Source organism: Stegodyphus dumicola, chromosome X1 (genome assembly GCF_044657685.1).
Source record: "Stegodyphus dumicola isolate Sdum_Otavi_A_Nest chromosome X1, ASM4465768v1".
Classification (NCBI taxonomy): Eukaryota; Metazoa; Arthropoda; class Arachnida; order Araneae; family Eresidae; genus Stegodyphus; species Stegodyphus dumicola.
Window position 1 is genome coordinate 75,871,412 of NC_140780.1, and position 14,248 is coordinate 75,885,659.

Sequence of the window (14,248 nt, forward strand, 5' to 3'; positions counted from 1 at the left end):
AATTTAAGTATGCTAACTCGAGTAGCGACTTTACTTAACATTATTTTGCTTCAGAAGTCAAACAACAAAAATCAGCGTTAATTTACAAAACTTTCACAGGACTAGTTTCGATGGTTTTACCGAACCATCATCTTCAGCTGCAAAACCGCAAAATATTGTTGTCTTAATTATTTTGCTTGTTAAACCAAAGGAATAAATTTCAGTTTTTGAATCTGTTTTCAGTACTAAGTTTCGGAACTTGGTCTTCCATGTTGAATAAAATGGTCATTCTGCTTAAAATGGAAGTTGTCGCTTCATTTTTTCGTTTCAAAAGGCGAAAGTGAATGTCTGTCTGAACTGGAAACGAAACATTCGAACCTTTCTCTGAACCTGTTTCATTAAATCCGAAAGTAGGTTAAACGTTGAGGTGTACCAGGTGTTAGCGATACCTACGACGTTAATATGCGCCGACGGATTAGAAACTGTTTTTGCTTAGATTGCTTCGAATTTTTTGCGTATTTTAACGAACTGTTTGCTTGTTAACTTCAAATTCCCTTCTAGGTTGGTTTACGGTTTCCAGATTCGGAAAAAAGGCTTATTGAAACTGTTTCCTTATTTGTTTCCAAAGTTTCGATTCTTTATCGTAACATACCATTAAAGAGCGGGGGTAGGAAGTATGCTTTAAATTGCCTGTTTTGTCGTTAAATTTTAGATTCGTTAATGTTATTAACTATGTATATATAAAATGCAAGTATTTTATCAGATTAAATTTTCAATTCTAATAGCATAAGTGCAGAATAGTTGGAGTTAACTCGTTTTGGACAAGATTTCGTAAATTTCTAGAGCTGTTTGTAAAAATCAAATTTTTTTGAAACAGTTTGACCTGAAATGAAAAAGGGTTTTGTTTTTGAAAGAAGTTATCTTACTTTTCAATCCTATATTATAAATTTTTAAAAACCACAGGAATCTGTTTTATTGTATATAACGATGACATCTAAATGTCATTTAATACAAGAAAGCTGCGAGGCTCTCATGAGTTAGCACCCAAGTTCTTAGCATTAGTCTTATTACCCTGTTATATTCTTGGCGGTACCAAATTTAGCCTTAATTCCACTAGCGTTTCTCTGGCCTAAAAAATGCTTATTTTCGTTTCATATTATACTACCTTCTAATCTCTAATTTGTAAATTCAGTTGCATAACAAGCTGTGTTTTTCCTGCATTTTGCTACTTAAATGTCACTTGCATGAAATCTGAGAATGATTAACAGAGCTGTTAATGATTTCTTCAAACTATTACAGAAGTAGAAAGTACAGTATTTTTAAATTTAGTGGCAGGCGCAAATATGGGATGGTAGATATTCATGTAGAACTGATCTTTGAATTAAAAGAAGCTGATATTGCTAATTTTTAAAGATTAAATGTCGAATTAATATCTGAAACTAAAATACTGATTTTTATCTCCTGCCATAAGGCCTTATTCATAGTAGGCCCTAAATATGAAGTGCAGCTGCAGCTCTTTCTTCAGTTTTATTGAAGCTTTGAAGCTGTTAGCTGTGCGGTTATAAAACAATTCTCTTAGGAAAATATCTGAATTTCCCGTAGTAAATAATCGCGTTTTATCAACTGAACTTATCCGAGAAATGTATGTTACACGCAAATTCTTCGCCGTGCTAAAAATTTGAAGAGGCAAAGAGCACGAGAGCTGTCTGCTTAAGGGATGTCCTCGTGGATGACAGTTTTAAGAAACTGGTTCGCATTTGTCACAAGTGACTTTGCCACAAATGCCCCCTTGCACAAATTTGTCCCCTTGACACAAATGTAAGGGGATTTAAAAAAGCAATCTGATGTGCTTCCTTAATGATTTTATAAAACTGGTGATTTATTATCTGAAAATACTAGTTTAATAACTAAAAATCCTAAGATTTTGTCTCAGAACAAGGTATAAAAGCACTCTGGCGTTTTATTTCAGGAAAACTATACGCGTGTATATTTTATCAGTATTGATAGCATGTAACGATTACTACAATCTCCTTAACAATAAGTTATACGTTTACATACCCCATTTCTTAGTTTTTGTTTAACGCTTTTCTCAATCATGTTACATTGGAATGTTAAAGTAAATTTATGTTGATCACCGAATTGCACAGTAGAAAAGTCCGATTGCTCAGTAGGTTACCATTTAAAAGCATTAGTTTTTATTCTATACCAAATGCTCTTGCGGAATAAGTGGCTACAAGTTCAGTACTCGTGTACGTTGTTTTATACACAATTATATTGAGCAAATCCTACGGTAGCTGCAGGTTAACTTTACTTCATAGTTAATTATTAATATACTTCAAGTATGGTCTGTCTTGATGCTGCATTTTCATTGCAGTAGCATTAGTACAATCTTAAATTAGCGCGACTCATTTGGAGGCAAATTTAAAGGATGATTAACATAACTGCAGTTCAGCTCGCTAAAATACCAGTCATCTCTTGATGAATAATCTTTCATATTTTAAGTCGCGTTACCCGATTTTTTCCAAAATTAGAAGCTGGGACTTTGCTGGGACTTTAATAGTTAAGGAAATTAATCATTGTTCTGGTGACGTTAGTTTAGGCGATAGCTTAACCAATATCGTAGCTTGTATTTTATAGAACTTTCACATTTCTGGTGATTTTTAAATGAAGGATTGGTTTTGAGATTTCCACGGTTTCGTTCATAATACAAATATGAAGAAGTTTGTCTTTGGTTAATTCTGAGGTGCGTAATTATAATTAACAAATCAACCCTACAAAACTATTCATTATTCCATTCATTCTATTAACTCCACTAAGCTATACTAATTCTACTAAAATGTCAAATATTGCTGTGTATTTCGAATTTTCGGAACAATTTCGAACAAAATTACAAATTTTTATTTTGTGAATTTTCTTTGCATTTCAGTTGCACATATTTTGGTTATTTTGTTGCAAAATTTCCGAATGCTTTATATCCTAGCAAAAATGAGAATCGGGAGTATTTAGTTTTGAATTACGGACGCGGTAAAAAGTTAATCTGCATAGTATTTTAAAATTCTAATACCGTAAATCTTCCTGCAAGTTTAAATTTATATGTAGTTTAAAGCCTCTTAATATTACCTTATATATATCTTGTCAACTCTCGCGAGAATTTACTGTCACGTCGTATAACCGATACGTACTCCGTAACCATGGGATCTAGTGTTGAAAAATCTCTCTTCAGAAACAAAATTCTTGTATTTTAGTTACCTGATTCCGTAAACTAATTCCGATTCCGTAAACAGAATATCGTAGCATATTCTTGAAATTGGCTTTATTCGCATAACTGGGAAGGCCGTGGCCTTGGATTGCAGCCAAGAACGTTGCAAAATTACCTCACTAGTTACCAATTAATGACAAATGAAAGATTTTCAGAATGTAGTTAAGAAGTCTGAAGAACAGAATCTTTTTATAAGTAAAACACGAGCAGCTAATTCTGGCAGTCGCAGACTGAGCAAAACTGCAGTTCGGTGCTAAAGGATTAACTCTGAATAACAATAGTATCAAATTAATAGATCTGTGTAATCTTAAATTCCTGACTCCCACTGATGTAGCAGTCAGCTATGCAGATATTCTAATACCTATTGTATTGCCGCTGGCATCAAACAAAAACTAGATTCCGAGAGCGTATACACCTCGGACACGTGACCCGTTTTTTGACGTCACGCCAAGTAGCACCCGCTCGCTTTCGCTTCTAGTCCGTTCAAAGATATTCAGGTTCTGCCACCTGTGAAGCGACTGTCCGTTCGTTTACCGTTATTTTATGAAGAAAGGGTTGGTCATCTCTAAATGTGCCTATTTTTGGATATGTGTGCTTCTCCAGGCCTTGAAGACGTAGCTAGTCCCTTCTGAAGTTCTGAGTTTGGTTTTACGTCTAATATCAGCATACGGTAAGAAATTTCTTCCGTTTAGCAAAGCGACCTACATTCCCGCAGAAATTTTCTGTTGCACTTTCATCGAATTAATTACCTGGTTGGACTTTCTGGGCTGTTAATCTTTCAGCGCACAATCGGGTAATTCTAGAATTTAATATCTGATAACTAAATGCGTGATTATGTAACTATACTTTTCTATATTAGCTAATAAATATGAAATTCTTAATCTGTTGGAAATTACCGGATTATCAAGATTTAATATAAATTTGAAATTTATATTTATCATTTCACTTTTTACGTTTGATTTAAAATTAATGTTGAATACAATGACGTTTTGTTAGCATAATTTTGTTGCATAGTTTTAAAGTGAAGTTATAACAGCTTTATTCCAAAGTTTATACTAAGAAACATTTGAAATTTTTAGTTTATTTTTCTTTACAAACGGTGTGTGCTCATTTTGAAACATTGTGTTTATAGATGGTAAAGTAGCTAAAGCTACGGAACCATTGATAGCTCATCCCATGCTCGATTCCTGTTGGGGTGGGAAGGAATGCCCTTTTCCTTTAGAATGGGCATCCTGAAAGCATTCCTCGCCTTAAATTCCTGACTAAATATTGATAGTGGTTTCATATAAGGAAACTTCACCGTCTGTCCTACTAATATAATAGACAATCTTGGATATGTTTTAAGGGCTTTCATTCTAGAACTATTTTATTGGTCATACTTTTAAGTCATTAATCTGGTTGGGGTTATAATCCTTGAAAGGTTTGATTTCTCAATGGTAAGGCCCTAAACACTCGTAATTTGTCCTTGCTTTGGTTCCAGGGGAACTGACTATACTAAAATGTCGTAGTTTTTCTTACCTTGGGTAACGTGAATTCTAAATTGGTTACCTTAAAATAGTCACCCCTTCTATGGCATACAAGGCTCAGCAGCAGCCACTAGGTTAATATCACCAAACGCTGGTAGTTCGATCCCGGTTAAAATCACGGTGAACAGGTTGTCTGCGTAGTTCTCATGATTTTACCTATGTGTAACGTGAATATGGGGCAGTTTTTGTCCATAAAGATCTTTTTAAGCAGCTGGTATTCGCGTGATTTACCGTTATCCAAATTGTCCATTAATGCAGATAATTCTCGAGTGGAATTCTTCAACCAATCCGTATTGCACACATAAAGACGCAAATTCTTGTTACTAAGAAAGTTTCGAAGGGCCAATTTGAAATTTACTCTTCTAAGAAAAAATTAAATTAGTCGTAAGTTCAATAAATGAGAATTTTTGGAATTCAGATGCAATAGAAACGATACTCGGAGCTAGAGCATTATCAATGGATATAACATTTTATTTATTCAATAATTAGCGAATTCCAGATCCGAAATTAATATTCAAGCTACTATACTAAATTTCCCTAGCATGTCCTTTATTGGAGTAAGGAACCAATTTACAGAATTAAAGGCCCAGTGATTAAATCTCTTAACCCTTCTAATTTTTCAACATGGTAGATACCACTGCTGCAGATTTTGTACCATGTTTTATGAAATATATTTATGCCCAGTCAATTTTAAATAAAATTTTCAGCTTTATTAGGCTTTGCTTTCGTACTTTTTATTGCACAAGATAGTGTTTATATTTTTTAAGTTGAGGGTCTTGTTTCTCAAATTTTAAATATCAAAGAAACAATTTAATTGCAATGATTTAGTCTCTGCTCGGTCTAGTATATGAATAAAATGTGAAATTAAGTGATTTTTCCATCGAAGAAATCTGATATGTTTCCCATCCAGAAAGGAACTTGCCATCCTTTCTTTAAAACTATGAAGATGAGAAGCAACTAAACGATATAATTAGTCATTGGAAATACGAGAAATGGCCCAGGTGTCGAATTTTTGAAGGCATGAAAACCAAAATACAAAGTTTACAATTTTGTTCCTCATTTTTTAAATTTTACCCTTCAATTCAAGGTTTTAAAACATTTCTACAGCATTTATAGATACGCTCTTAAAAATGGAGCTTTCCTTTTTTTTGAATCCGGCCGTGATAGGTTACGTTTTGTTGATGGCAAAGTACGCTACGGTGTCTGCCAAACCGAAGGGATGTCTTCATGGAGATCTTTCTGTGAGGAAACTGGCTGTGGCTGGTATCAACGTTATACACGGGGAAAATCACGAAAATGCTAATAAAACCATTCTGTTCGCTTGGAATCTAACCCAGCTCTAACCAAGCCATATGAGTGAACAGATTTGTGGCTCCAATGTGCATGACTCCATTTAAAGAGACCTTGACATAACTCTTCGAACTTTATGCATTAAGATTTCTTTTAGACAACATTTGGTCAAAACAGAGCAATAAGAGCTATATCGCCTTTTAAAGTTGAAATATCAGATATTAGAAAACAAGCTTAGTATTATGTAGAGTCGGTAGTTTCGTTTACTTCATTATTTGGCTCACTTGGACTACGGCTATCTGCCCAAGGCAAGGGATACCTTCGTGGGGAACTTTGTAAGGGGTAACAAGCTCGCATCCACGTTACATATGCAGAAACCACGTAAACGCCCATGCTGCCCATCTGGTTACTAACCCAGGTCGAAACTACCAGTGTTCAATGATTTTTGCCTCTCGTTCGTTGGTGGGCAAGGCCGTGCTAGGAGACCGTCGCTGGCTGAAACATGCTGCTCACTTTTCTTTGGCTTGGCTTGTGTTCTGTTCTTGGTACTTAAACGGGATAAATGATTTTAGGCTCTCGGTATGTGTAAAAATAAAAGCAAACCATTTTCTTTAAAAATTCTTCAAACTATCCCCCACCCTAAGCAAATAGTCTCAAGTCTATTTTTAATAGTGCTCTCATCAGCGGCCGAGCGCTAAAGTCTCTGAACAGTGCCAGTTCGACCTAGGCGAACGGGCTGGCTGCATGGACGTTTTCGTGTTTTTCCATGTGTAACGAACGTGGATAGGAGTCTGTCTCCTTTAAAGGGCTCACGATGGCATTGTTGCACTTAGACAGGTAACCTTATCGTTCTTTGCCATAATCAAAGAAATCTTCGAGTTCTACATTGGCATTATGAGCTTGCTTGCATGATATGCATTTGCCTCGTCAGTATCACAGCAGCATATACGGAATCAGCCATGTTATTGATTGGCAGAGCGCTCAGGAGCAAATGAGTGGTGTTTATATCAATGATGGAAAAGGAGTAATTTCGAATGAGTACCTGTCACTATGAGCATGGATTTGATTTAGCAGACGGGTAAGCTGAGTAACTTTTACTACATTGTAAACGAAAATGCTTATACGAAATGGATCCAAAAAAAAGGCAAATTGACGGGGACTAGCGTAATAACTAAAACGTGCAATGCTATATAGTTTCGAAAGCCTTAGAAATTTCAGCTGTGTATGCGAGGATAAAAAGTTACAGCTGAAGAAGGTACCGTTTAATCTTGCAGAACACTGCAAATTTCCCTTGCATTTAATAAATTCTTGTTGCCAGTTTTTGCCCTCTTTCGCATAAAGTATGACGTTTCTTCATAATATGCTTAGTGAGCAAATCGCCGATATATTTCAATTCAGATGTAGTAAGTTCTATTTTTATCTCGATAATGCGAATGAACTAACCAGCTTATTGTCCTTTATTACCTCTAACGATAGTAATAAGCTGATGATACAAGTAGAAAACTCAAATCATTGGTGCAGAACGCTGGATACAAGTAGGAAAAGTTTTGAGCCAGAAGTAGAAGGAACGCAACTTTCATGAAACTGTTTGTACCAGTATCTTGCTTTAAACATGTTGTACGAGAAAACTTCGCGCAAAAGGTATTTTTAAAAGCTGAATGTCTCGCTTTATCATAAATCAATACAAACTCCTTTTGATGATGGGTTTTTGTTTTCTATTTTAATTTTCCCTTTGGAACATTCTCCACGTCATATTGGCTTTAATATTCAGCGTTTAAACTGTATTACTACAGTGTTCGAGATTCCTTCATTCTAAGGTTCCTTTAAAAAATGCCTTTCTGAAAAGGAAGTTTTGCCAACATTGATCTCCAGAATGGTTTGGAGAAATGGGGCAAATCTAAATCAAAAGCAAGTAGTGTTAACTTGTTGTAATCCTCAGTTATTTAGTTTCTTTGAGTTTTCAAAATGCTGGCCAAATGTTGTCAAACTTCTGAAGTTCTCCAATAGAGCTACATTGCTAAATATAATTGCATTCAGTAGCTCGCATATTTTCGGATACTTGTATTTTCTAAACTGATTTACATAATTTTGCACTAAATATTGAAAGACTCCAATTTTTCTATTTTAATCCTTATTAGAAAACGTAAAAATATTTTAAATAATTTATCCGAAAATTGTTAACTCTCACAATTCGTATACTCTAATGTTTGTTTTGTAAAATGTTATTTCGTAGTTTACAAATTAAAATGCATTATAAGAATTATCGCTCGTATTTTGAAATTTTTTGCTTAAATTTTTGCTTAATAAAAAAATGTTGACAGTTCCATATCTAAAGTGAACGTGGTAACATTGAAAGTTAATAGGTTCTGTTGTAAATTTGATTATTCATCATTCAAAGGTGGTGAAATATTCAAAAAAAATCCCTCATGTAAAGTATTCGACTACCTTTTATTTGTTAAAACTATATGGAACTTTTCAAAATTCACAAAATCCTTTGTATAAAGCATTCAACTACCTCTGACTTATTGAAACTGCTTGGAACTTTTCACAATGCACCAGGTCTGGACTACATTCTAAGCTAATACCAAGGAATCAACGCTGTTTGCAGTGAATGTTAACCATCAAACTGTCGCAGTTTTTGGATCGCATGGCTACAGTGGGTGATTAGCAGGAAGAAAATTCTTTGTCAGCGAAAACCACGAAAATACGCCTGACGTTCCCAAAAATCCACGGCAGGTAAAGTTTCACCTTACTGGAAATTTTATTTGCAGAGGGGTGAAAATTAAAAATTTTTTTAATCTGATAAACTAATTTCTGTTGCTTAAAGCCGAATGAAAAATTAAATCCGAGAAACCTTAAGAGTAGCATAACTAGGGTGAAGGCAGGGTAATTTAGGCATATTTCGTTGCCACCTGGGATGGTATATTTTTATAGAAATATATGTGGATCGGTATATATTTTTAATGACTCTGAAAGCGTCTGCAAGAAAACTTGGAATGCAAAATACATTAAGTTCTGTCATCAGGATAACGATTCTAATTAACAGCCATAAAATGCTCTTGTGGGCACTATACAGCTGTCCTAAAGTTAACCCATATTCATCGGACCTAAATCCTATCGAACATGTAAAGAGAAAACGATGAAAAACGGTATTTCTTGGAAATTTCTGCTAAAAGTAAATATTAGAAGCATGGAACAATATAGATGATTTTTATCTGAAAAATTGGTTGAGTCTGCTAGAACGAATAAAAAGCGTAATTGTAACTGAAGATACGCAGCGAAGTACTAACGTGTTCTTGTTCGCATGCTTTTATTAAATATAAACTTTGTTCCAAGTGTCTGAATACTCATGAGTTCAATTTGAGAGCTGTTTGAATAAACTACTTTTTACTAAAAACATTTTGAAAAATTCATTTCAGTGCAAGCAGGTTTTAAAAGATTAGTATGCCTGAGAGTCATTTCGCTAATATTTAACTATTCGTAAATAAAGATTAAAAACATAAGTGTCCGAAAACTAATGGAAGCTACCATATGCGTGTTTTTGATTGCCAATTGATATCATTTGTGACGTTTTATTTTGTTTCTAAATAAGCGGAATAGTCTGCAGTCTTGTTTAATGTACTGATACAGTTGATAATATTCTAAATGATAAAATTTGTTTTATTGGAATCACTTTCTCGATATTCCAAATATGTAATCTACGCTTTCAAATAAAATCTTTGAATTGTTTATACGTTTCTTAGATGGGGCGACTCAAGTTTTATTTATGTAAAAGCAAACTTTTGCTACCGCTGATTTTCGTTTGTTAAACTGCAGCTTTCGCTCTTCTGTCCGATTCTTTTATTCAATTTGGTATATATAACTCGTAAAATGTCGACCAGCGGCAAAATCGCTAAACACTGGTAGTTTCGACCTCGGTTCGATTCCAGGCAAGCGGGCTGGCTGCATGGGCGTTTTCATGCTTTTCTCGGTGTGTAACGTTTTATAAGAATATATCTCCCTTACAGACCCACGATGACATCCTTGCACTTAAGCAGGCACCCTAGCGTTATTTGCCATAATCATCAGATAAACCAAACATCAGTCTTCCAAGATTTTTTCCTCTTCGATATGTGGTCCATCTGTTTTACGGTATTCAAGTTAAATGCAGAAATTAAGACGTTTGAGAATTTAACAGATTTATTAAAATATAGTTATCTTAGTTCGGTATTTAAAAGTAGTTTTAAGAAAGTTATCAAAAACTTCAATTACCTTTAAAATGGTTCCCTTCTCTGTAGCTCATTTTAGTATTTAAGCAACTTCAGGGTTTGCTTAAAATGTATTTTCTCTACTACACCTTTTGGTTGATCTATTTTGTTGTCCTTCAGAATTTGCTCTGAATTGCCGATATTTTTACTGACTTCAAGTTGCTTAATGAGTTTTAACTAGTATAACATCAAAAATATTGCCTTGTATGAACTGCAAGAGATTCGTGCAGATCAAACGTTTCAGTCGACACTATACGGCATATAAATCTCTACGATTTTTTTAAGATTGAAATAAATTTGGCCATAAGGTGCGTAGTTTAATAAATTGCGTTTAAATACAAAGCTTTAACAGCATAAGTCGATGAAATTGCTTTAGCGTTATTGGTACTTGCGTATTAACACAAACACCTTGGCTCAATTTGGCAATTTTTGATAGATGAAAGGTAAATTACTTATCGGGTGTAAGATGGTGACTTTCGCGCTACTTTAACCCCTTCCTGTGCTTTGAGTCTGACTGGTGAAGATTTTGTCCCAAAAATAACGAGCCACGCTCGTGAAAAGAGACGTGGGCCAAACATCACGAGCCGGGCTAGTGAACGTTAATATCGTAATTTCACGGTAGTAATCGAACATCAGTTCCCATCAATACACTATAAGAGTTGGTCACGATTCTTTATTATATAAATTGTATGCTTATTAAAATTATGCATTAAAAATGTAAAATATCCGCAAAAGGCAAGATTAAACTTTACTTCCACTAAGGATTAAAGTTCTTACCTGAAGTGTTTATTTATGAAAATTTTTAAACTGTTATTACAAAATATACATGTACGAAATGCAGAAGGATTAAAGTTTACTTCCACGCCAACAGTATCGCGCAAAACGGGCATTTACGTTTCGGCTCGTATTGTGACTGTTCTCAAGCATCAGACTGGCTTGTTCACCACGCATTGACCCGTAACACTTGGGCCCAAATTTCGTTGAGGTAAATGGCATGGGCAGGGGTTAAAAATATTTCCAAGCTATCGATATTTATCGTAAGTCGACTAAGAATACCAACATATAAAACTCACTTAAAATTTGCAATTTAAATTGCAAATTTTAATTGTTGAATAAGGATTACGTGGTATATTAAAAGTAACACATTCTCAAAACCTAAATTGTGCTATGCTTTCAAAGTACGCAGCTATCTATTTTCGCTTTAAAAAGATCAGTTTTGCTGAGATTCTGTTTAGTGTTAACCTCTCCAACACCGGTAACTCATCTCTTCCTCTTTAAAGATTTAGCTGTAAAATTATGCATTCCTGCTGAAATTTAACCGCAGTTTCTCGAATTGCTGGCAAATTTTAAAAGCTCTTGTATTACGTTTAAGGCAAAAAATGCCAAAAATCTTTGGAACTTGGGATACAACAAGAATGCATACGAAAATGGCAACGTTGTTTGACTGAATTGTTATGAACATGGTTACCAGAGTTTAAAGACTTTCGCTAAGGTGGTTGCGATAACGCGCAAATACCGAATTTTTTGTTACTATGATGTTAGATAGTTATACTTTAGAATATTCCTACTTCCGTCAGTGTGTAAATACTTTTCAGTTGATTGATGCATTAAATTTCAGGAATATTGCAGTTTATATTTGGTCAATGATAAAATTGACTTGCGTAAATTATAATTGTAGTCTTATGCCTGTAGCTAGTTCTTCCATATGTTGGTTTTCTCCCGTGTATAACGTAGTACGAGCCTGTTTTTCTTCGACATCCTCCACGAAGGCAGATGGTCCTCGCTCGTTTTATTATAACTGATTCCAACCCAAACATCCCTTTATTTACACTGACATTTCAAAGAATAAAGGTATAATACAGAACAATGGGTAGATGATGCATCATTATTTCAATAAATGTAAAGCCATCTAATGATCGATGTTTCGTATCATTCATCGAAAAATAACTTAAGGCCGGACCAAGGGGAAAAAGCGATACAGTTTTAAGAGAACCCAATTTAATGTGTCAAGAGACCAAAATATATTAAGCTATATTTTCATTTTGAAATTTAAAATATATTTCAACTGTATAAGCAGACTTGGCTTGAAAACCTGAAAGACATGGCAAACGTTGCCTTCATGGAACGTGAAATCTTTAGCTGCTCCTGCGCCAGTAGCAAGAAGCTATCCTCGGGTGAAGTATTAGGAGGAATGCCCCAGCCATTTCGCATAAAAATTAAATGAATAAAAATCGTGCCAGTTTACTTCATTGAGGTACCATTTTAAGCCCTGTTTTCGAAACGTGCAGAACATGCCAAGTAAAAATGCTTGAAAAGCTAGTGCAATTTTTGTGTATGGATACAATGTCTACTAAATCTTCTTTGAATTATGGATTAATTTTTCTTTATTTTTTAATTGAATCATTCCTTTTCCGTCGAAAACAGATCTATTCAAAGTCGGCATTTTATAAATGTAGTTTTCAGTTACCTGACAGATGAGCCACTGAGAAACAATTTCTCAAAACAGAAAATCTGATTGTAAGGAATGATAGGAGAGAGTTAAGGTTAATTTTTCAAATGCTGTTTCTAGGCGGCCATATGTCCTGAAGCATTAAGTCATTGTCAGCTGGCTTATATATTTGGCACTACATGCGCAAGTTTGAGTGCATTTGCTTGCATATCTGCGCAATATCTGCCTGATGGCCATGGTCTGACGCCGCAAAAGGCTCGCCAGCGGCCGAGAGGCAAAATCTCTTAATTCTGGTAGTTCCGACCTGGGTTCGATTCCAGGCGAACAAGCTTGCTGCATGGACGTTTTCCGAGTGTTTCCCCGTGTGTAATGTGTATACGAGCGAGTTTACTTTAGAAAGTCTTGCACGAAGGCATCCCTCACCTTGGGGAAATAGCCCTCGAGTGCTTTGCCATAATCAACCGAACCTGGTCCCGCAAAACGGTCGTTTGGTGAGCTGTGTACCCTCTTCGGATGTATTTGACTTCGGAGTTTTTGTTATCCTACTCCTTCCTCGCGTAACAGTTAAGCCTAACCATTGTGATTGTGAAATAACATTTACTTCTCATTAGCAATTGGAATACACTGAAAACTTCCCTGCTTTATCAGTCGGGAAAGAATTCTCGTTTCGAATTCCATTGCTTTGATCTGGTACGAGTTCATGAGACATTTGCGTACCATGTTTTCACGCAGCAGTTGTTAAGTTTAGAGTTGAACAGTGAATATCGAGCTTCAGCACGTTCTTTAACATGGATCTTATTTCATTTGCGTCCTGAATAAAGATGCAAGGGATTTTAGATTAGGCTTTGCAATAACGTAGATTTTTAAACTAGATTTCGAGGGCGAAGAGGTTTCATAGTCAGGAGCGAAGTAATTCTTAAAACTCGGAATTATTTTGCTCGTGACGAAGAGACCGCTGCCTGTTCGCCTTTGAAATCTACCAGTCATTAAATCTGCGCCAAACACAAGGTTACTGTTTAAGTTTTACGTTGAGTGTTTCTCTTTTAATAGTAAGGGATACGTATTTTTATTTTGTATTTTGGTTTTTCCTGTATAAACGTTAAGGATCTACCTTTGGAGAAACTCTATCGTTCTGAGCTAGACTGCTGTCTGTCATCGGAATTTCATAATCCAGTAATAGAGGTGCTTGTTACCCGTGTTCTGCATTTCACTTGAGCAGATACTTTGTATACTTTGCTTTAAATAACTTAACTGATAATGGAAACCCCTCTGAAACCAGAAGCTGCATTGTTCGTATCCGCACAGTATCTATTAACAGATCATGAGATTTTTCAAATTTATTTTTGACAAACTTCTGAGTGAAATTTGCGAATGCGATTTTGCGAAATGTTTGCTGTATTTCTTTGTGTTACGTTTTGTGATTTTAAGCGTTTTAAAATCTAATATCTGCTAAAATAACTTTATAGTAAATACTTGGCTATTGAGGCTTAACTAGAAG

The 14,248-nt window shown here is 35.1% G+C and overlaps 1 protein-coding gene across 2 annotated transcripts in view; it reads left to right on the forward strand.

Moving 5' to 3' along the window:
- The window catches only part of LOC118191289 (uncharacterized), a 77,893-nt gene that overhangs the window by 20,751 nt on the left and 42,894 nt on the right, over nucleotides 1-14,248 (forward strand). The window contains exon 1 of one of the 2 annotated variants that reach the window (XM_035362090.2): nucleotides 3,728-3,908. The exons of the other annotated variant lie outside the window; for it this stretch is intronic. The gene's annotated coding sequence lies outside the window, so the exon portion shown is untranslated. Of the gene's footprint in view, nucleotides 1-3,727; nucleotides 3,909-14,248 lie in introns of those variants that run through there. 2 annotated transcript variants of the gene reach the window in all.